At 47.3% G+C, this 22862-nt stretch overlaps 1 non-coding gene across 1 annotated transcript; it reads left to right on the top strand.

Annotated features, from left to right (window-relative positions):
- The first annotated feature begins 22214 nt into the window (after nt 1-22214).
- TRNAN-GUU (transfer RNA asparagine (anticodon GUU)) lies at nt 22215-22288 on the top strand. Its single transcript has one exon. It is a non-coding gene; the product is annotated as a tRNA-Asn (tRNA).
- Nucleotides 22289-22862: the final 574 nt, after the last annotated feature.

The following is a 22862-nucleotide window of genomic DNA, read 5'->3' on the forward strand; positions in this document are numbered from 1 at the left end:
GCGTGCCCCGAATTCCTTCAGTTTTTTTCTGTGTGTGTGTGTGCGTTCGCGATGTTTCTCGATATGGGCAAAGCGAAAGAAGTACATAAATAATGAATCACGGGCGGTATTGCTAAGCCCGAAAAATTCTGCGGAAGCACAGTTTTTGCAGGTGGACACTACCGCCACGTACTTGAAAGCTCAATTGAATGGTCCACTGACCCAGAGAGACAGTATGCGGGTCTTCAACATTTTCATCGTCAATTCCACCTTACCTAATTTTACCAGGGCGGCCTATGCTCGAGTACCGCGTCTCTACAGCAATGTTGTCAACGCCAACGCGTTTTGCTCTAGTGACATGTTTCTGCCGCAACGTTATCCATGCACAACGAAGGCAGCACAGGCAGCTAACTACCACAACATAGCTCAAAGCGGGCTTAGCAGTTTGATACTATTGTTACCTGACGAAGAAGAAGATGTGCAATACAAAGCGTGAGAGTCTCTTTCAGTTCAACAAGTTGCGTGTTCGGCTCCTGCGAAAGCATAGAGCTCTCAAGCGGTGGCCCGCGAGGCAGATCTGCTCATGCTGTCGCGGGTTCGAATCCAGTTGAAGGATACTCGATTCATTTTTACTCTTTCTTTCATTTGGCACAAACCCAAAAACATCCCAAGATCTTGCTCCGGGTTAATGTTTCTTTCACACATCAATAAGTGAAAAAAATATCCACAACTGGGTTTCGAACCCGCGGCGGCGCGCACAGATAAGCTTTGATAGCCACTGTGCGAGAGCACCAGGTTATCGCCGCAATCGAGCACGCCTGAATATAAGCTGCGACACATGACCATATTACTTCGTCATTAACTAATACTACTCTCAAACTAATTATCACTATTTGAATTACGTAGTGGTTGCGACAGACAGATGTGCGCTGCATGCGTTGGAGGGAAGCGCTGTGACAGAAACACGGCACATGAGCAATATGCGCAGGCGTCGACACCACTTTTTCAGAAAAGCGGCACTGGGCCATAGTAGCGACGAAAAAAAAAAGACCAGCACTGTGGCGTGCCAAGGGAGCACACATATGCCAACGCTTGGCGCTGCGAATAGGAACATGCCGATAACACAAGTACTAGGCGTCTTCGCGATGCTCAGCTTTGTGCCAGCCGCACGGCGAGATTTTCCTCATTGCGGTGGCGTCATTCTGCTAATTTTTATCGCCCCTGTACACAGTGGGCGGTTGTCGGGAGTCCGCCACTGGTCGCATCTTCTAGTTCCGTTGCTTCGCTCGTAAGGTGGGCGTGCGGGAGCCTGGGGTTGTCGTTCTTGTACAGCTGGTGCCTGTCGAAGAGGGCTTGGGAGGTCTCGTTGGTTCGCAGGACTGCATAGTGCGGTGGCATAGGTCATGGCTTCAGTTGTCGTTGGTGTCGTCTGTGACTAGGAGCCAAATGCATGCTTTACTCCTTCGCGGACAATTTGCGGACAAGCAGGCGGCGCAGCTCTTCCCGTACGATTTCGCGGATAACTTCCCGCAGGTTGCTTCCGAGTGCTGTGCCATCCGAGAGGGCAGTCGAGGTCACTTGGGGCTGTGGAGGAAAATGACGGGCTCGTGCTTCCAAGGTTTTCTCAATGCCGGCTGCTTCACTGGTGAATTCCGCGACCGTCTTCGGTAGATTGCAGGTCAGACCGCCGAAAAGCGGCTCTTTAGCACCACGCATCAAAAGCTCCACCTACTTCTCCGTCATGTCAGGATCGACACGTCGAAAAAGGCGCTTCACGTCTTCTACGCACGCGGCCACAGTCGCATACGGGTGTTGGATGCGTGATTGTAGAAGCAGCTGAGCTCTTTCTTTTCTCACGATGCTTGAGAATGCCTTCAGGAACTCCCGCTTAAATGAATCCCACGTCGCCAGGGAAGCTTCGGTGTTGTAGAACTAAATTGTGGTTGGTTCTTCCACGGCAATGAAAACGTGGCTTACTTTAGTCTGGTCATTCCAGCTGTAGAAGACGGCGACACGGTCATACTGTTCCAGCCATTCTACAGGATCCTCGGCCGCTGAACCGTTGAACGTGGGCGGCAATCTGTGCTGGTGCAAAATAATCGTGGCTGGTGTCGTAGCCATGGTTGACGTCGGAATTGACGAGTCCTTTGCTGGCGTATGGTCCGGCAGTAGTACGTATTCTGGTGAACACCGCTGGCGACAACGGCAGCTCCGCACTTCGTCTTCGGTTGGGACGGCTTCTGCTCCTTTCTCGTAATTTTCTTCGAGACGACTCGGGCTGCTTTGACGGCTCTCACACGGTGAGGGCGACAGGGACATCCGTCAGCACCTCCACCAGATGTCATCTAGTTGTTACTGTAGTACGGCGAACAGGAAAACAACGAGAATCGCTTTTAAATGAAACTCTGTATTTGGGCTTACTTGCGCCCGCAAAGAACTTAATCAATCGGCGGCTGCGTTGCAAAAAGCGTGCTCGGCGATCGTTAAGCAGATTCCCCGCACCTCTCGTCCGTCCTCTCTTTAAAGCTGATAGCGAACTTTCGAGACAAAGCTTGGAAAGTTACTAGAACACTCTGGAACTACGTAGTCAGCTTCGCCTGGATGCGATCGATCGAGATATATCTAGGCGCGTCTTGAATCACAAACAAAGCGATAAAGCGGCGTGCCGGCAGCTTTGAAGAATGAACAAACACTACAAACATTCGCGCGATATTGTATCAAATGTGCACGTCTTGCCTGGAATTAGTGACTACAATGCATTTGTTGCTGACATTAATGTTGAAAATTTGGCAATTGTTAAGAAACCCACTAGAAAAGTTTATGGTTAGAGTAAAGACAACTTTGAGGTGATTTATTCAGCCCTTCAGTATTTTTATGCAACGTTTCACACGCTAGCAGACAACCTGAGCAGCGGACAGCTATAGAACGTTCTTAAAAGGAACCTGTGTACACTCGGCGAAACTTGCATTCCAGAGATAACTTGCGATCCAGAGATAAAGCGTAGGTTAATAAGCAACTACGTATTTTTCTTCGTAGGGTGCGGCGTGCTTATCGCAAGACAAAACGAACCGAATGCGCTAGAGCACACCATAAGCTTTAAAAACTGGCATGCGAAATCACAAACATGGTCACTTTCGCTAAAGTCCTATTTTCAGGATCTTGGAGGGAAGCGAGTTGAAGAACAAAATGAATTCTGGAGACTTGTTAGACGCAACAGTAAAGACAATGTCTCTATCCCCCCCCTAATTGATCATTGAATAATAGTTATTGATGACACACGCAAGGCTGAGCTGATCAGTACTGAACAGTGGATTTATTATTGGGTAGCAGGACGGCAGAACCAGCGGAAGGAAGCAGCTCCAGGACGAGACTCGCGCCCCAACCACCAGCGATGACGACGAAGTGCGCCACTGCAGAGCTGTCCTCTTGTTCTTCTTACAGTTAATTTAACTACTGAGTTAGCGTAGTTGCCTTATGTTTAATCAAATGTCGATTTATTTGCTCTGATTATACCTTCTTTTCTCTCAAACAGCCATTTCGGTTTCCACATTTCTTGCCGTGGTTGCTTTCCCGTCCACCTATTATATCGCCATCCAGCCTATTCAACAGTACAGTGATTTTTGCTGATAATTAACTACTTAATCTATCCAAATGAAGCTTTTTGTTCTATTAATTATCGCTTACCAAATACATTTCTCTACATTTCAACATTCGCTTTCACTCCTTTGCTATTTTTTCACGATTTTGCCGTTCACAGCTGCTTCCCCGTTCACTTACTATATAGACGACCGCGCTATTTTGACGTTTTTTAGACATTTTGGCTCTAATTATTAACTAATCATCTTATCGACATAATTATCTTGCGGAGAATCCTCACATAATCCTCATTCGACTAAAGTCACTCGTTTGATGCTACCTTTTCTGAGAAAGTCACAACTGTTACGTACACGTTTTGCAGACACGTTTTGGTGACACGACCCGGCGACATGGCCTATAATTTCTTTGGCATCAATAAAGCAACCGGGATTTAGTTCTAGCATTCACTCTCATGATCTTTTTACCGCTGATGGGCGAGACAAAAGCGTAAAAACAATAAAATTCTTTTTTATTTTTATAATTACCGAAAAAAGAAGAATGGCTCAGCAGAAAAAAAGGCAACGCAGCTTAAAGGAAATAACTGGAAATAGCTAGCCAAATACGTCCGCATGACCAAGGATTATGCAGGAGCTAGCATGTATCAAAAGGGAAAACCAGGTATTTTGACTTTAAAAGAGTAGAGACGTTGCTAGATGATGGGGGTTGATTACAATGACGGAAGTGTGTGATTCGGAATCACAGAAAGATGCGAAAGTGTAAGTTCATAATAGAACTTGCACAGAAGCAGTGGAGACAACAGTTTTAATAGGTGAAAAACGAGAATCGTCTTCCTTGCTGCCCCAACATGGCGCACGACCAACTGTATACGCAAAAAAAGAACGCGATAAATACACTGAGGGTATTATGAGTAGCGCACTCATTCCCGAAAGGAAAACTTCAGGGGGCACTTTGACCATCTAAAGTGCGCGATGCGAAAGCCTTTCCACGGAACTTTGGCTGCTACTGTTGATGCATCTGTTGACTAACTGGTCATGATTGGTTAATGACTAACTAGTCATGACTGGTTAAAGAATAACTAGTCATGAGTATTCCTGACAATAGTCATGACTAGTCAGGACTACCTAGTCCTGACTAATAAGTCATTACTACTCAAGATTGGGCAATGAATAGTTAGTCATGACTAATTAGTTGATGACTAAGTAGTCATAATTGTTTAATGACTAACTGGTCATGACTAATTAAATGATGACTGGTAAGCGACTAGTTCGTCATTACTAATTAGTTGATGGCTAGTTAATGACTAGTCAGTCACTAGTTGTGAATTTCACTTTAGATGTAACGGACGGACAGAGCCATGGCTGGGAGTATGAGCCTCTAAAGGCTTTCGCCTTAAAAGTCAATTTCCTGCTCCGATAACATTAAAGAGAGCAGACTTATGAAGTACAACCGTCCCTGATATCCAATGTGCAGCTTCGGGGCGTTGAATCCTGTACCCTTGCTTCCGAACCCACCCGCCTACATTAAATATGGTACGTTCGGAAGACTCGCGCAAGCTCCTCAGTTGCTTTGGCCTTATCTTTGTAGAAAAAAGCCCTATCAGTATCTCCAAAGCAAACAAAGGAGCCATATGTGTTCGAAACGGAGAGAAATGCGTGTGGCATCCTCATACTCGGTGATTTTTTTATAAAACATCCACGAAATTGCAAACGCAGGAGCATTCCCGATCTATCAATAATGCGAATGCATCAAATGGCTCATCGACGCAAGAACAAGGCGTCGCCCAAGACGTGGCCGCGTTACAAAACTTGCGAATTATCAAAACGGCGTGATGTTATCAAAGGCGAAAAAAAAGAAATCCTAAGCAGTAATAATCGCTACTAGTGTTTTCAACCATGACAAGCACAGAGGAATATAATTAGAGTTTTAATATCATTTCGATGTATTTAGAATAGAATTGCAGAAGCGTTGCAGTGTTTTCGCATTAGTTTACGTAAGCTCCATAAGCCCTCCGGTAATTTTTCACAGGATGGCTAAACTGAATATGCAAACAAGTGGTCGACGATGGAATTTTGTTTCAGAACATTGAAGGAAACGTAAGATGGGTTGTGCAAAGGAAGCTTATATTAAATCAACTTAGGCAGCCGTGACGCTTAGAATGTGAAAGTTAATGCACGACCTCTCCCCAAAAAGTAGGTGTATTGTCACTCGGCAAGGGGGGAGTTGGTGGCAGGCAGTAAGAAAGCGTTTCGGTTTCCACACACTGCTTGCCGTGATATAATGCTAGTGGTTTGACACCGCAGGAGAAAGATCCTCTGCGACTGCTGATAAATTTGTCGAAGTTTTATTTTGCAGAGTGGATGTGACCAGGGTAATTCTAGTCTCAATCATTCTCGCAGGTTTCTAGAGCGGAGTGGTAAATTTTCAGCGAGCAGAACCACGACTCCCCGGAAGCGAATTTTCTCACCAGTTTTTCCCCTAAGCGGTATCAGTTCTGGTAGCATGTGGTATTGAGGAAGGCTCGAAACGACTACTAGGTGCGCCGGTTTGAACGCTGCTCTCAAATATTCGCTTTTTATAAAGCAGGTGGTTTATATAAGTCAACGGCCCACACATCCGTCGCCACTGTCACTAGCTGAGAGTAATTAAGCCGTGCGTGGTTTCCCGTCCATTTTCCTAACTGTAAGCTTTATTGTTTAGAATACCCTTCTACCAGCCTCGTCATGGTGCGGTGCTAGGCGGGCCGAAAGTCCGCTTTATCTACCTTCCCTACGTTGTCCGTCACAATGTCTTAGTAAGTTTCACAGGGCAGGATCCACTGAGACACAACGACCCAAAACCCTACTCAAAAGAATCGGCGGTCATGCTAGATATGAAATCCATACGAAACTCTTTATGTACACGCACTTAAAAAGACTGGTATGAAGCACTTCTCCCCACCTGACGAGTCCAAGGGTAGCGGTACAGCGAACAGGATAAAGTCGTTTCGAAGGGATTCTTGAACACAAGCGATGAACAGCAAGTGGAGCAGCTACTCCTCTCCTGGAGCCATTCCTGAAACATTTGCAAAAGAATAACTCAGTATTCACTCGCTTGACCAAGTTGATGCCAGGAAAGTGCGATAGTTCTTTAACACCTCTTCAAAGCTGCCCCTCATAACACCGTGCAAACCTCTAGTCGCCAGCGACGCTTAGTAGTGAAAATTTGTCCGAACGACACTCCCTTTTCTTGCTGTTCTGGGGGTGGCAGGCGTGATAAGCGTCCGCGGAACGAAAACGGGCTTTCTGTGCATGGAGAACCTGTCGGCTTCGACGGCGACTGGACTTCCCGTCGTTATTGTGACTTTACTCCGGGCGGCGTTTCTGGCTAGAGAATGTTTTCTATGATTATGAGCTTGGAAAACTAGTCTGCAAAACGGCCCAGTCCTACACAGTATCTCCACTACGGCAAACAGGTTCTTCAGTTTAAGGGAGGCGTAGCGCGAAAAAAAGACAGGGACGAGAGAGACACAAGACACAGGACCAGCGCTAACTTACAACTGAAAAATATCAAGCGAATTCCCGAGCTCGAGGAACCAAACGCGCATGCCCAGCAACAACTCATTAGATGAAGCGGAAAGATAAACCTGACCTAGCACGACTCGAACACGACCTAATCACCATGACAAGAGCTGGACAGCCCCGTGCCAAACCTTTGAGAGGTAACGCGAAAGCGACTACTTAAAATTTAGAAAGATGGATTCTATTCGAAGCAGTACTACCGACGTTTCACTGATGCCCTTATCTCATCCCAGCTTATGAATGAATGAAGCCTCAAGAACCTCCCTTGCTAGCTGTTCTTTAGACCGACCAAGAACTTTAGTTTTCCCGAAAAGCGGATGACAACCGCAACTTGAGCAATGCTTAGGCAGATTCATACTTTTGTCTGATCTGAGGGACCTAGCATGTTCTCTGAGGCGTTCATTGAGGCAACGACCGCTTTGCCCTATACGAGGTCTTGGCTATAGAAAACCTTTGGCTATAGAAAAAAAAAAAAACTTGCTTAACTGGAGCGTTGCAAACCTACTCACCTTCAAAGTAGTCTACTTGGGACTCTACACACTTCTCCCAGCGGTGCTGCCATTGTGGGAAGTATTCCGAAAAGGCCCCTTTCGGAATGGAGTTTAGCTCAGCTGTCGTTGCCGCATTAATGTTCTTCCTTGTCTGAAATCGCGCTCCTTTCAATGGCCTTTTGATTTTGGGAACCAGCCAGAAATCGCAGGGGCCATATCAGGAGAGTAAGGATTCGGTTGAACAACAGGAGTCTGGTTTTTCGCCAAAAAAGTCTGAATCAAGTGCGAGGAATGTGCAGGAGCATTGTCGTGATGGATGCGCCACATTTCTGTTGACCTCAACTCCGGTTTCTTGCGCCTCACAGCATCACGTAGGCAACGGAGGACATTCCTGTAGTACTCTTTGGTCATTGTTTGACCCTGTGCAGTGCGTACTCGTGGTCTGCCACACAGAGGGAGTCAAAGAGAGCAGTCAGCATCACTTTCACATTGCTGCGCACTTGGCGGGCCTTCTTTGGTCTTGGTGACGTGAAATGCTTCCACTGTGACGACTGGGATCTGGTTTCCGGGTCGTACCCGTACGCCCAAGACTAGTCACCATTGATTATGATGTTGATAAGGTCGGGGTCACTGTTTGTGGAATCGAGCATGTCCTGTGAGACTTCAACACGAAGATGCTTTTGCTCCACCGTGAGCAGCTTCGGCACGAATTTCGCCGCAACTCTCTCCATGGCCAAATCTTCGGTGATAAAGGAATGTGCAGAAAAATTGCTCATGTCCACCTCTTCCTCAATTTCTCGGATAGTGATGCGACGGTCCCGCATCACCACAGCGTTGAGTTCGGCAATGACCTGGTCATTTTGGCATGTTGATGGCCGATTGGAGCGTGGCTCGCTCTCCACCGATGTGCGGCCATCTTTAAATCAATTGTACCACTGCTTAATCTGTGTGCTGCTCATAGCAACTTCACCGAAAGCCGTCTGAATATTCCGAATGGTTTCCACTTGGCTGTCGCCCAGTTTACGGCAAAATTTGATGCAGTAGCGCTGCTCCTGTCACTCCGCCATTTTCCTTGCAAAAAAAAAAGAACCGACGAGAGCACTGCGCACTGCCTCACTCAAATGCTGCATCCCAGCGACTGACGCTATCGGCAGGCGGGAAAAAATTCATGCATTCGCACGAAGGTTCAAGGTCGCCTGATGCAAACGCGCTTGTTTCAGATCCATAAAGTGTTCGCAAAAAAAAAAATAAAGTCTGATACTTTTCTAACAGACCTCGTATAAACACTTCCACAGCTTAAAGGGATCTCGTACACGACACCTACTTTGCACTCAACAAGCTTAGTTACATGATTAACACTGCAAGCCGGTGTCTTCTGGCTTCGACTTGAAAGTGCACAAAGGCTGGACAATTTGCGAGGAGCCGTGAAGACGACGTCCATCGTGTCCATTGTGTCTCTCTCGTCCCTGTCTTCTTTTCGCGCTACGCCTCCCTTAAATATGCTTTACCAACTTGCTCAAAACACCACTTTGCTCAGGTTCTTCAGGGACGGAATCTGAAGCTTCAGAATAAAACCACGGCCGGCACCGTGGAAGTAGGTCTTCTGCGGAGGGTGAATGGAAAAGGCATTCAGGTTTTCGATGGGTAGTATAGAGGCACAAATACATCTGTTCTGTTGTTCCGCAGTAAATCAGCGATAATAGCAGTAGTCAGAACATGCAACAGCGCAGCATGGGATAGAGGAATTTGGATGACTAGAAGATAGGTGCATCGAAGGGTGCAGGAACGATGTATACAGGGTGTTTCACCTAAGACTTTCTGCAGTTTTTAAAATGAGGTTTTTTGTTTTAGTTCGAAGAGCGCTTTTTTCAGCATAGAATTGTTAGCGGTGTCGTACATTAGAATAAAGCTATGACGTGCTAACTAGCAGGCTGACCAAGAATTATTGTTACGTTCCTCAATTATTCAGACCCGTGTAGCCACCGCAAGCATGATATAGATATTAGATTTTAGAACTTCGAAAACGCGGTTACCCTCGCAGCTGTAGCCCAACGACCTTTGGCTACTTCGACGAGTTACGTGCACTGAGAGATTGCTTTGCCTGCCAGATTTTCGAAAGAGCATGCATTTTGGCAGATGTAGGCAAACTTTGTTAGGCCACAGCGCCGAAGTTAAACGAGTTTTGAAAATTATAAAAACAAATACAGATTTAACTTGTGGTGGGCTGCACGCCTCTCAATAATGAAGGAGCCAAGAGTAATAGTTAAACAATTAACTACTAAATATTAATTAACCAGCCTGCCGAATACCTTATCTTAGCTGCATTCTTGTGGATTCCACGGCTTGCAATGCTATGCCGAACAAAGTGTTCTAACTCAAAATGCTTATTCCGAAAAATTTAATAACATTTTTGGCGAAACATTTGTATGGTAACGTACTTGTTCAAGAGGGGTGTTTGATACCTGCCCCGCCTCGGTGGCTCAGTGGCTACGGCGCTCGGCTGCCGACCCGAAAGACGCGGGTTCGATCCCGGCCGCGGCGGCTGAATTTCTTTAAGGCGAAATTCTAGAGGCCGGTGTGCTGTGCGATGTCAGTGCACGTTAAAGAACCCCAGGTGGTCGAAATTTCCGGAGTCCTTCACTACGGCGTCTCTCATCGCCTCAGTCGCTTTGGGACGTTAAACCTCAACAAACCAAACCAAACCGATACCTGAAGGGAGACTGCATTAGACAGAAATGGCGGCCTATACTCGTTAGCGCAAACTTTACACCGTCATCTTCTAGGTAGGCTATGCGCCACGTGGCAATTTCAGGTGGCATATTCTCCCTTCCGGAAAAAAGGAGGACTACCGGAATGCCGAGAGCATATCAGTCAAGCTAAGGTGAAAGCTAAAAATAAACAAGAGAGGGCGCAGCCAAAACTGAAGTGCGCGACGACTTGAGCACCCTTGCCGTCCCTAAGCTTAGTACGGCTTATGACGCAAAACGGGCGCAATGTCACAGCTGAGTTCGGCCTCGCGGATGTGCCGCACCGTCCAGAAGCATTTAACAGTTAATATCACTGACACGTCCTAGCACTTTGCACATAGTACTTTGTAACGGCTGAAGTAGTGACTGTGGACTTTTTCGGACAAATAACCTTCTCGGACACCTTCTCGGAGGTGTCCACGCAGAGACCTCCTACCAAGTACCAAAGAAGGAATCATGGCCTGGACATGACAGCAAAATGCAGCCTATGCTCAGCGCGAGAATGAGCCGGTTTCTACAGTACAGATCATACCGCTGAGGAGTGAGCGCGGTTTTCGAAATCATCTTTCAATCTGCTTACTGTGTCTTCTTGTAAATATTGAATTTTTAACCATAACGTTCGTCATAGAACCCACTCGAGACCTGAGGCGAATGTAAAATAGTTCGGTCAACACTCACAAAGATATGCAACACGTTTGTACGGTGTTAAATTTCCAATTAACATTCGATCTATGTGCTCTGATGTAGAGTCATAGACGAAAGATTGCGAGATGCAGGTTTGCAGAAAATCATTTCTTTCTGCGTTCCCTCGCTGGCCAGCCAGGTAGTATTCTTCTAGCAGATGAAGCACGCCTTACTCCTCACACTCTGTGCGTTTGTACAAGTGCTGTGCATAACCGCGCGGCAATCAATTTTTTATGCGAAGCATACTAAAATAGCCCAACCCAGCTCCTCGAGCGCGGCGGTGTCGTTACCATTGACCTTTCGTGACCTCCATGTCATACCACCTGATGCGTGACGTCACAGCAGATGAAAAACGGGGGCCCAACTCGCGCCGTGGCGCGAGGCATCGTGACCAAGGATGACCACGTGGTGCGTGACGTCACAGCAGATGAGAAACGGGGGCCCAGCTCGCGCCGTCGCGCGAGGCGTCGCGACCAAGGAGGACCACGTGATGCGTGGCGTAACGACATAGGAGAAACAGGGCCCCAGCTCGCGCCGTGGCGCGAGGCGTCGTGACCAAGGATGACCACGTGGTGCGTGACGTCACAGCAGATGAGAAACGGGGGCCCAGCTCGCGCCGTCGCGCGAGGCGTCGCGACCAAGGAGGACCACGTGATGCGTGGCGTAACGACATAGGAGAAACAGGGCCCCAGCTCGCGCCGTCGCGCGAGGCGTCGCGACCAATGTGTTTCCTGCTTCTGCCACTAGGTGCGCTGTAGTGAACACGTGATGCTGGAGCGGCGGTATACAAGGGGGTGCGCCTGCCTCTGCTAGGCGTACACGGGATAGAGATGCCTCCTGGAGACAGGGCTGCTCGTTGGAATGAGAAGCAAAAGTTGCGGCGTGCTACAGAGACTGATGAAGAGCGTGAAGAACGTCTAGCCAAGCGGCGTGCTCGATATGCAACTCGGCGACAATATGCTTCGCATCTGACTAGGCTTAACCTAAGCTAAGCCTCAGCCATTTTTTTCAGCGAATCTCAATCCCTTAAACTTTTTTCCCATGACTGCACTCAAGGTATATAATACAGAAGAAAAATATAGCATGGTCTTCAGATCAAAAGCGGAAACAATCCAGTCCCCAAGTTCGCATATTTGAGGAACTGCAAAAGCGCTCACGAATTTTCCACCGAGGAGTGCTGTTTCTAAGGTTGCAACAACAGGTATACCTACAGATATAAAAAAGCACTGTTGCCGCAAATACGTGCAGATATGCTCGAAGTTAGAACCTATGGGCTGAGGCTCAACAAAAGCTGCATCTCTAGATGAATAAAAATAGTCGCGCCTAAAATTCGTTGGTATATAATTTCCGTTAAAAATATATGGGCAGATACTGCGACAAAAGCTGAACCTCCATTTAAATTAAGTCACGTTTGCCTCAAATTCGTCGAGGTACCGGTGCCATGAAAATTCCGTGGGGCTCGTCCATGTTTGCAGTGAACAGGTTCCCTGACCTGCTGTTTTCGTTTCTTAGCATATATTATCCCCTATTAACAACTATAACTGTTCAGAACAATCTTGGTCTCCTAGCTTAGGTTGTCATATACACCTACCTTAAGCTATGTGTTCCAACTGAGGAAAGGCTCAAGCGTATCTCTGCAGCTCTGCTCCGAAAAACTAAAAAAACACCACTGCTTGGTCCAAATTTTGGACCTCATAAAACGAGAAGAAATTCAATCGACGACCTAACTGTGTGATGGGAAGGCTTTTCAACTTTGAAATGTTATTTGCTTTTGCACGTTTTTCCTTCTTATTGGTGTTTATGCCTTATGGCAAGTGACGCTCCTTTTATGCACATATTTTTTGGTCTTTCTGAAAGAATCGCTTCTGGAGGTGAGTGAGTGTGCCACGTTTTCTGTGCCATGTCTTCTGTTTGCTTGAAGTACGATTTTAGAATAAGAGGAGCCCGCATTTCACTACTAGACAAATCCCTCTGTCGCGTCGGCGTATAGTCCGCAGTTTTCACCATCTCCTGCACGTTTAGTTAGAAAACCCAAACGTCCTTTTGAGTCCTCTATACTTTAAAATAAAGGAATGGGGTAACTTTAAAGTGAAGTTTCAGAAAAGGCTTGCTTCAGAACTCTCCTTTCCTGCTTCTGTAAAATATAACAATTTGACGGTTCTAGACCCGAGAACTCTTCTGAATATGTGCGCTGTCCCATAGATTTTCAGTATTTTCATGGTGATAGTGGACGTGGGCAGTTCTGCGGCGGCCATTTTCTCCCTGCATCACCGAGCCGTGCGTACCCCGTCAGCCGCAAAGCAAACACGATATTCTCTATTTCATATATTTAATTTCTCTTTTCCTTCCAGCCTACTCAACTCCGGGAAATGTGTGGCAAGTTCACTGAAGAGCGTGTGTTCCATACCTCGCAAGCTTTTCAAAACTCCGTTTGATAAAGCAGCCAACGCTCTGGCGGAGCTTGCCGACTGCGTCACCAACGGCTCATGTCGAATACCTTTGGCGCTAGTGTTCATGGTGGCAGAAACTATTGTGTTATCTTGGTTGAGTTCTTCGTTTTCACCAAAAATTAAATAACTTCACGTCCACGAATTCTTAGGGCTTATACACACCACTTCTGCTGTCCATTTCCTTACACAATGGCATTGTTTCTGAAATAAGTTTCATTTCCAGGTCGTTCCTTGCGCCGTATGGGAGACGTTCACCACAAAGCTTTTACCTGAAAGGAACGGCGTTTACCTAAAAGACCTCGTATTCTGACGCGTTCTGTAATGCATTAAGAAACGCATCACGTGTGCGAAGCAAATCTTTGTCCATCCATTCATCGGGTACTTAGGAAAGGAACGCTGGGACGCACGCTAGTAAGTCAGCCAATTCTCCTCCGGAATCGGCGATGATACAGATGCTGGTGCGCATAACAGTATTCCGCTAATTGTAGTATGCCTCTGCCATTTTTCCAGTTAACTTTAAACTAAAAAATGGTTCTGTGCTGGCAATTTAGCTTTATTTTTTATCGCGGAAACGTTAGATCACGGGGTCAAACCCAGCCAGGAATCCTAACTAAGAACCCAATCAAACAGTGTCACAGCTGAGGGCGCAGAAACAAAATAAATATTGCCGTGACTGGGTTTCGAACCTCCCGCGGCGTGAACAGGTCGGCTTCTTTGGCTACATCAAGAGAGCAGTATACTATCGCCGCAGCCGATCACGCGTCGTGTTAAATTGCAATACTCTCTCGCGCTGAGCATTGCATTTCGTTGAGTTCATCAACTTCAATCAGTGGCGCCATCAGATCGGGTCAACTTACCTAAGTCTAATATGGTCGCCAGACGTGCCGACAACCCATTTAAGCAAATCCTGGAGCTATCCAGGCTAAACACATGCTTTCGTATGTCTATTCAGTCAAAACCCGTAATCAAAACGTACGTCAAAACCCTACCACTTTTTTTCTGAGAGAGATTTTTTGAATTTTTAAGTGACTGAAAATAAAACACCCCAGAATTCTTGCCCATCAATTGTCAAAAAATCGTTCCTTCTTATTCTAACGCGGAAAAAAAGCTTAGAAGGCAAACAAGAGATGTAAGATCTCTCTATGTACTCTGCGGCTCAAGGCTGTGTTCATCAATAGAAGAATTAAGGATTTGCTTTACTTTCGTAATGCGGGGACAGTGTGTTAGTAATCGGTCTTCTCATTACTTTCAATTGCTTCTATTATGCACTGTGAGTTTGCTTTTCTGAGCACCAACCCTGGCAGCTGACTTGACACCTGCCATATGGCAGGCATCTGGACACGTACTTTAGCATACAGTACGCATCAGGACACCATACATTTCTTCACCTTCTAACCGCTCCTTCCTGGCTCGTGGAGGGGAGAATTTTCCTTTCAGCGCTACCTGCGGACAATGGCGGGTGGGAAGTGAACAACAACAGTGCACCACCCTAGGTCGGACACTTTTGATTAAGAAACGCATTTAGCTACTACAGCGTATTTATTTATTTATTTAGCACCCTCTCATGGACCACAGGGCACTACTGAGGGCAGTGGTGCGTAGAGAAAAAAATTGATTGGTTACAGAAGAGGACAACGCATGCAGCACAAAAAAAAAATTCTACACGCAAATGTGGCAAAATGAAAGATAACAACTGGATGAAATAAGTCATCCGCAAAACCGAAACGCGACCATAAATATATCTAGCAAAAACAGAAAATTCACCCAAATAAAACTCAGAAAATTGCGACAAAAGCCGAAAATAAGAAAGAGAAAAAAATAACTTTACCATTTGTACCAATATTGAACAGCAAATGGCCGCCGCGGTGGCTGAGTGGTTATGGTGCTCGGCTGCTGGCCCGAAAGACGCGGGTTCGATCCCGGCCGCGGCGGCTAGAATTTCTTTGGAGGAGAAATTCTAGAGGCCCGTGTACTGTGCGATGTCAGTGCACGTTAAAGAACCCCAGGTGGTCGAAGTTTCCGGAGCCCTTCACTACGGCGTCTCTCATAGCCTTAGTCGCTTTGGGACGTTAAACCCCATAAACTAAACTAAACTAAACAAGCAAATGGGGATGGTGCAGAAAGCTATACATAAATAGAACGCATGTTTGCAGCAAATTTAAACACAAACAAAAATTGAAAAAGGCTATGATAAGCATTAATTTACTTACAGCATCCTTTTAAATTCTTCAGTGTCATTCTAAGTGCCAACTCTGTTGGCAGGTGGTCTCATTCCGATGATGTATGTGGAATTAAAGAATTAATGCAGGATGTTGTATTGCACCGGGCAAAGCGAACGTTGCGTGAGTGATCAATGCTGGTTGTCCGCATGTTTTGTATGGTTTTCGTCCATCTATCCTTCTCTGAAAAGCTGCATTAGAGCAGGTATAAGGGCTCGCTAGAGGTCAGAGAACAGTCAAAGCTGCACTCTCACTCGTAGGAGCCGGACAGAGGGTGTGCACTTGCGGCGCAAAAGTCTCTAGCCCCCGGCGGCAGAGGCTCAACGATCATTTTGACGGCTCTTAAATTCCATATTCCCGGTGTCAGTGTCCCTGTTACCTTACACAGTGCCGTCGACATCGACAGAACCTTCCACAAGAACTGTCAAGTCACTAAAGACATGATCGCCTTCCGGAGCGACAGGCGAGGCCACTGCCTCAGAAGAGGACCGACAGCACGGCAGCCTAAGGAAGCATCAGGCGGTATCTTTCATTACAGAAGCCTTCGAAGCAGAAACACGTGACAGCTCGCAGGCATTCCTACAATGGTACAGACTAAGCGCGTCACGGCTTACACCGCCACTGTTAATATTAAAGCACTACTTCACTAGATCCAACCGGCTCACCGAGTTTGTGTGGAGCTTGATATCGAGGGTGCCCTTGGCGAAAGCATAAGTAAATAAGCACTGCCGCGAATGGGAGACGAACCCGCGGAGGCGCGAACAGAATAGCTTCGCTGGTCACTTCACGACAGCACTATGCTATCGCGGCCGCCAATCACGCGTTGAGTTAAACTTCAACACACGCTCGCGGGGTGCATTGCAGATCGTCGTCTTCATTAACTAATATTACTATCGAACTTATATACACAATTTGGCGCTTTGTTTTGTACATCGCTGTCTTTATGAAGTAATACTACTCGAAGGAAGAAGATGATCATGCAATGACGCCAGCGACGATGAAGCTCCTGAAGCGGCCGGCGGACACTCGTACCAGACAACTGCTCCTCGTGACTCTTCCACTCCCCTCGCTGCTTAATCAATTATTTGTGCAAGAGTCTTCGTAGCCGGCGCAACCCTCTTCCCAATGAACCACCCTTCACTACTATCTCATTAGTATCGTTCCAAGACGTGTCGATGACCCAGCCAAGCAAAACCATGAGCCAACCAGGCTGAAATTATGTTTTCGCACGTCTGCTCGGTTTAATTGCGTTAAAACCCTACCAAATTTTTCTTCGCAGATGAGGTGGGGGGGGGGGGGGGACATAATACTAAAGCATTTAAAATGGTCGTATTCATGAGATTTTTCTGCAGCCGCGAGACTCGGTTCAGGAACGAGCAGCCGGCCTCCGCCGGCCCAGAAGCCGGATAAGCCTTCTCCTCGCACTTCTTTTCATACGTAGGTGATAAAAGGCCCGTCGGTTAAGATAGAGGCGCAACGATGCTGGCGTCCCCTCCAAGGAATGCGATAAATTAATAGAGTGAAGGAACAAATGAAACCCCCTGTACATTTTGGTGCCACAAAAGATGGTAAGTCATGCCGGTAACATTTACAAGAAATAGGCAGCTGCATAACCGGTCGGAGCTTAGAAAGCTTGATGGCTAATTCCCTTTTCCAAAGTTATTGAGGTCCATAAATCGCTTTACCATGGCAACTGCAATTATTCTAAACTGACATCCGGCAATTGTAGTGTACAGTCGCGTATTTTACCTTTGCGTGTGCACGCCAGTCTTTCATTGAGGGAGACAACTGTTCAGCATCGTTGGTGTCGACGTAAAAGATGAGCTTGACAGGAGGAATGCCAAGGAAACATCCACTAACCATTTTCGCTGATGTCTGCCAGCTCGTCGAGAAAAGCAATCATCGTACCTTTGTTTACCTGCCAGTATTCTTCGGTGAAGTTGATTAGCAGCATCTGGGCTTGGTCATTTCTCATTTGGGCGATTGGCTTTGCGACGCCCTCGACGACGCCTTCGGCACTTTCGATGTCTCCAGTACCTATGCAGGCGACGACACTTGATCGTGGCGGCACGCTCAATGCTTCGTCGAGGACGTTTAAGGCAACGTGATGAGTCGCACTCGTCGCAGCAGGTATGGCTCTGCCCGCGGAAAGCTTGATCGACTTAGATCGAAGGTAGATGATCGCCGCATGTTTATTCCGGAGTCCATTCCCCAAATCACGTCCCGCGAGCATTCCTGTAGGCCCAGGAAGGTTGTAGCATAGGTTCTCCCATTTACTTTAACTCTCGCGGTGCAGCGTCCTCACGGCGTAATAAGGTTACCATCGGTGGTGCGGATCAGCGGGCAATCCCAAGTTGCCTTACTTTCTTGAGTCGGGCAGCGAGTGGCTCGCTCATGGCAGAGTAGTCAGCTCCCGTGTCGACCAAGGCAGTAATCGCGCGACCATCGACGGTAACTTCAAGGTCACTTGTTCGCGTTCTCAAATTGCACGTTGTATTTGGTGTCCGATCTCGGCTTCGTCGAGTAATGAGGCTGTGGTGGGCGTACTCCGACATTACTTCTCTTGGCAACGATAAAAGCTTAAAGTCTGGCCGCGTTGTCGTCGTAGTTGAGGCATGGTCTTGCGTTTTCGTCGATGGATGACCTTTGTCCTTGCGCTTAGGAGCAACCTCACCTCCAGAGGTTGCTTTATTCAGTTTAACCTTTGGTCGCTGGGGGAGCGTTAACGCACGGCGTAGCCTCGGCTAGGATATACAAAGCGCGGTGACGATGGCGACGGGGAACGTGATAGGCGGCTCGGCGATGAGCATTCTTCCCGGCGCACAAACTCCTCAATTTCGGCTGCTTGCTGGCCGGGTCGGGGTCGCGGGGCGTCGTAAGAGAACCCTCAGATGCCAATTGTTCTGTATAGGCAGTGCCGGAGCATGTGACCAGCTTCGCCACAGTGGAAGCATAGCGGGCGGCGCTGGTCGGGAGGTCTGCACTCGTCACATTCCCTCGGCCGTGTGCGACGCTCGTAGGACGGCCGGGTTGGGCCGAGAGGGCGGCGGTCCAACGCAGCTGGCTGAGGGCCATAGGGGCTTGGCTCCTATCGTCGAGGTGCAGGACGGCGCACTGCTGCGGCGTAATTCATGGCTGGGGGCTCCAGAGGCTCCTTGGTTGTCGGCGTCACACCCAAGGCTTGTTGAACATTGCCCCGGATGAGTTCAGTGAGCTATGTAAGCTGCGGCTGCGTTTCTGTTACAGCAATCGTCGGAGCTCTTCTCGCACAACTTGACGAATAACTTCCCGCAGGTTATCGTTGTTAGCGGTTTTCTGGTAGCTTTCTGAGAAAACGCGCTGCTGCCGGTCATACTGGCGTGCTCGGGCATCAAGAGTTTTTGCAATGGTGGATGCCTCTTTTACGAATTCCGCGACGGTTTTCGGTGGGTTGCGGACGAGCCCGGCAGAGTTGCTCTTTAACTCCTGGCATCAGCAGCTTTACCTTTTCTTCCTTCATATTTGCGTCGGCACGTAGGAAAAGACGCTTCATCTACTTAGTGTACACTGCAACGGTCTCGTTTGGGTGTTGTATGCGAGGCTGTAGCAGCTGCTGGGCCCTCTCCTTTCGCACAACGTTTGTGAAAGACTTCAGAAGCTGCTCCGTGAACGTTTCGCAGTTCGTACGGCTAGCTTCCTCATTATCAAACCAGATTCTTGCCGATCCCTCCAAGGCGAAGAAGACGTGCCTAAATTTCATGGCATCGTCCCACTTGGTAAAGATAGCCAAACGGTCGAACTGTTCCAGCCGTTCTTCGGGGTCGGCGCCAGGCGAAGCGTCGAAGATTGGTGGCAACCAGGGGCTGCTACAGAACGATTGGAGTCGACGTCTGGGGCACGCTAATGGTGGACGTTGTTTGCTTTCGCTTCTAGGTTGGCTCCGACAGAGTCCTGAACTCAGGTGCGTCCCCTAGCAGACGTCGGCTTACGTGGTTGACTGGAGTCAGGTCCTCCGGTGAATGGGTCAAAGGGCTGGCGTCATGACTTGCAGGGGGTGTCCGGAACATGGAATGCTACCCCGCACCACCACCGGAGGTCACGTTGTAGTGACGGCACTCCAGCGGTCAGGAAGACAGCAACAAGATTTGCAAACGAAGCTTTTTATTTGTGCTGACTTGCGCCCACAAAAGAACTAACCGGCACGGCAGCAGCGTAAGCAACAAACGTGCTCCCATTCGTCGAACTACGATTGCCCGCCGCTCGCTGCATCGCTCAGTTTAAAGCCAGCAAGGAAACTTCGAGATAACAGGTCAAGACGATCTACAGTAATCTGGAAAAACGTAGATGCAGCTCTTCATGGCTATGATCACTCGAGATTAGTCCGGTTGCTTCTCGTGTCATGAACAAAAATGATAACACACCGTTCCTGCGGCCTTGAACGCGAACGAAGGGATACTACAAGGGTTTGATTTGGTTTATGGGGTTTAACGTCCCAAAGCGACTAAGGCTATGAGAGACGCCGTAGTGGAGGGCTCCGGAAATTTCGACCACCTGGGGTTCTTTAATGTGCACTGACATCGCACAGTACACGGGCCTCTAGAATTTCTCCTCCAAAGAAATTGAACCGCCGCGGCCGGGATCGAACCCGCGTCTTTCGGGTCAGCAGCCGAGCACCATAACCACTGAGCCACCGCGGTGGCGGATATTACAATGATACGTGGCAATATTACGGGTCTTAAAGGTGTCATAAAGTTGGTAGGGAAAAACGCCAGGGGCGTACAACATTCTTGTCCAAACATACATGTCTTAGACTAAAAGCTTAAACTGAGGTTTCTAGCCGTGAACAAACATTCCGACTAGTCCCGAAAGTAGCATACACGCTAAATAACTTCTGGTCTCATCGTAATTGGAAATAAAAAAATAAAAGATTGGTTTTTGAGGAAACAAAATGACTCAGTAAATGCCTTACATATTTTGATGGACACCCAAACCGCGCCGTAAGGAAATGGATAACGGAAGGAGTGAAAGAATAAATGAAATTCAATCCCCTGGTCTTCAATGCACAACGCTTGTGTGTGTTGCGCTTGTTGCATCTCGGCTATCGTCGCAAGGCACGCGTGTATGTTTCTTGGATGTGCCTCAAACTAAAAAAGAACAAACTCGATTTTCTTGGATGAGCCTAGGTAAAAAGTGGCTCGTAGCAAAGACTCCCGACGCACCAACAGGAAACTAAGCAAAGAGATAAAAAGGGGGGATGGACGTTTCATGAAGCAGCGGCTGCTCTGTCGACTACATTTCCACGCGACTCCTTGGTACGGCTAACGTGAGAGCCGCACTTCAGCTATCCCACGCTGCTACCGGCCGATGTGGGGGTTGGCACGAAAGAAAAGCGCTACGAATCGAGTTCATAAAGGTGTGTTTACTGACAACGTTTGGTGGATATCTATGCCAACAATGTCCGCCGAAGCGAGCATGCACAATTCTAGGGGACAAAAAAAGTCTTCTCCTTTTTACGTCCACTTTACACATGTTTTGAACCATCGCTTGGCGATAGGCTGTGACTGAAATACCACATTTTTGAGGATGAATGTTACCTTTAAACTCTGAATGCACTGGTATGCTGCACGGTAGAAAGTTCGCAACAAATATTGAAAATATATGCCACAGAAGCAAATTAACGCACAAGGCGGCCATTTAAGGTTTCTCAATCAGATTACGCTTTTCTACTCTTGCGCTGATGTTGCTAACTGCTCAGTGTTTGGTGTGGGGTATCTATATGACATGTAAACAGATACAAGAGCCGGCTGTATATGCTTTCACATTTTTGCTGTAGCCAAACTACTAAATAGAATTGCCTGCGGCAATTAGGATATGGCGACGAAATGATAGCTGGTGATCTTTATGGGCAGAAGAATGGCCTGACGGGCGAGTTGGTGCATGATGAAATGAACGGCGGCGCAACAATTACACACTAACAAGAAAGGTGACACCACATGCGCACGCATGTGGTGTTTCCTTTCTTGTTAGTGTCCGTAATTTTGTATTTTGTCCCTTATTTATTAGTACAAAAGTCACTTTTTACTCCTTGTGAACTATGCCGTGGAAACTGCAGGGGAGCGTAGATATCATATCATCAATATCACATACCAACAGTAAACTCAGACAACGACTATTGCAAAAACGGCACTTCCTTACTCCTCTACGTTTTGGAGAGTTTCAGAATTGCCGGCGAAGCGCACAGAAGGCAGCCATTTCTTTCCGGATTTTTATAAGCACTAAACACCGACGCATGCCGTGAAGACCTTTTCACTCTACGTCTGCTGCACCCAGACAGGAAACAGCAAAAACAGCTGCGTTTTGGCTTTTGTAAATTCGTCCAGGAAACAGCTGCTCTGTGTCGCATACCAGACGCCGTGCCTTAAGCTCACAAAGGTTAAGCACTTGCAGCTGCAGCTGCATAAGCCGCGACATCGTTCATTGTTTCTGTTCTTGGCACCGAGCCTAGAGTCCCGCCTCCGTGGCGCAATCGGCTAGCGCGTTCGGCTGTTAACCGAAAGGTTGGAGGTTCGAGCCCTCCCGGGGGCGGTTTTTTGCGGCTTTTTTTTCTCACTCGGGACATGAACTGTATGAAACAAAGTTCTTTGGAGTGTGAGGATTGCCTGCTGTGGGAATAGCACAAGCGAAGTTCCTCTCCTTTCAGCAAGTGCCTCCTCCAGTTCAGTTCATTTTAATTTTTTGTTTCAAATGAAAGCAGAAGCCAAGAAAAAAGTACCGAAGACTCAAAAGGCCTTTTCTGCCGTGTAAAGTTGACAGCAGCTACATCTCTGAAATACAATCACATGGAATAGTCCGCATAAGAGTATGACATAAAACATAACTACAAGGGATGCATGAAAACACAGTACCGGCTAGGGATTAATACAGCTTGTACGGTAAAACAAACACAAAATAAAACACATGACAACATGTTGTTAAGAAAAAGATTCAGTGCTTATCTAGATGTGGAAAGAGTTTCAGGCTGATAATATCATGACAGTAACCTGTAAAAATTACAGGTAACATGATAGGAGGCTCGAACCAGTGCGCTATATGCATAAAGTATGTTCTATGGTCAATAAAAATGATTTATACTGCAATTTAAAAGACTTAAATGATAACG

Source organism: Amblyomma mixtum, chromosome 9 (genome assembly GCF_055824585.1).
Source record: "Amblyomma mixtum isolate Tamu chromosome 9, ASM5582458v1, whole genome shotgun sequence".
NCBI lineage: Eukaryota > Metazoa > Arthropoda > Arachnida > Ixodida > Ixodidae > Amblyomma > Amblyomma mixtum.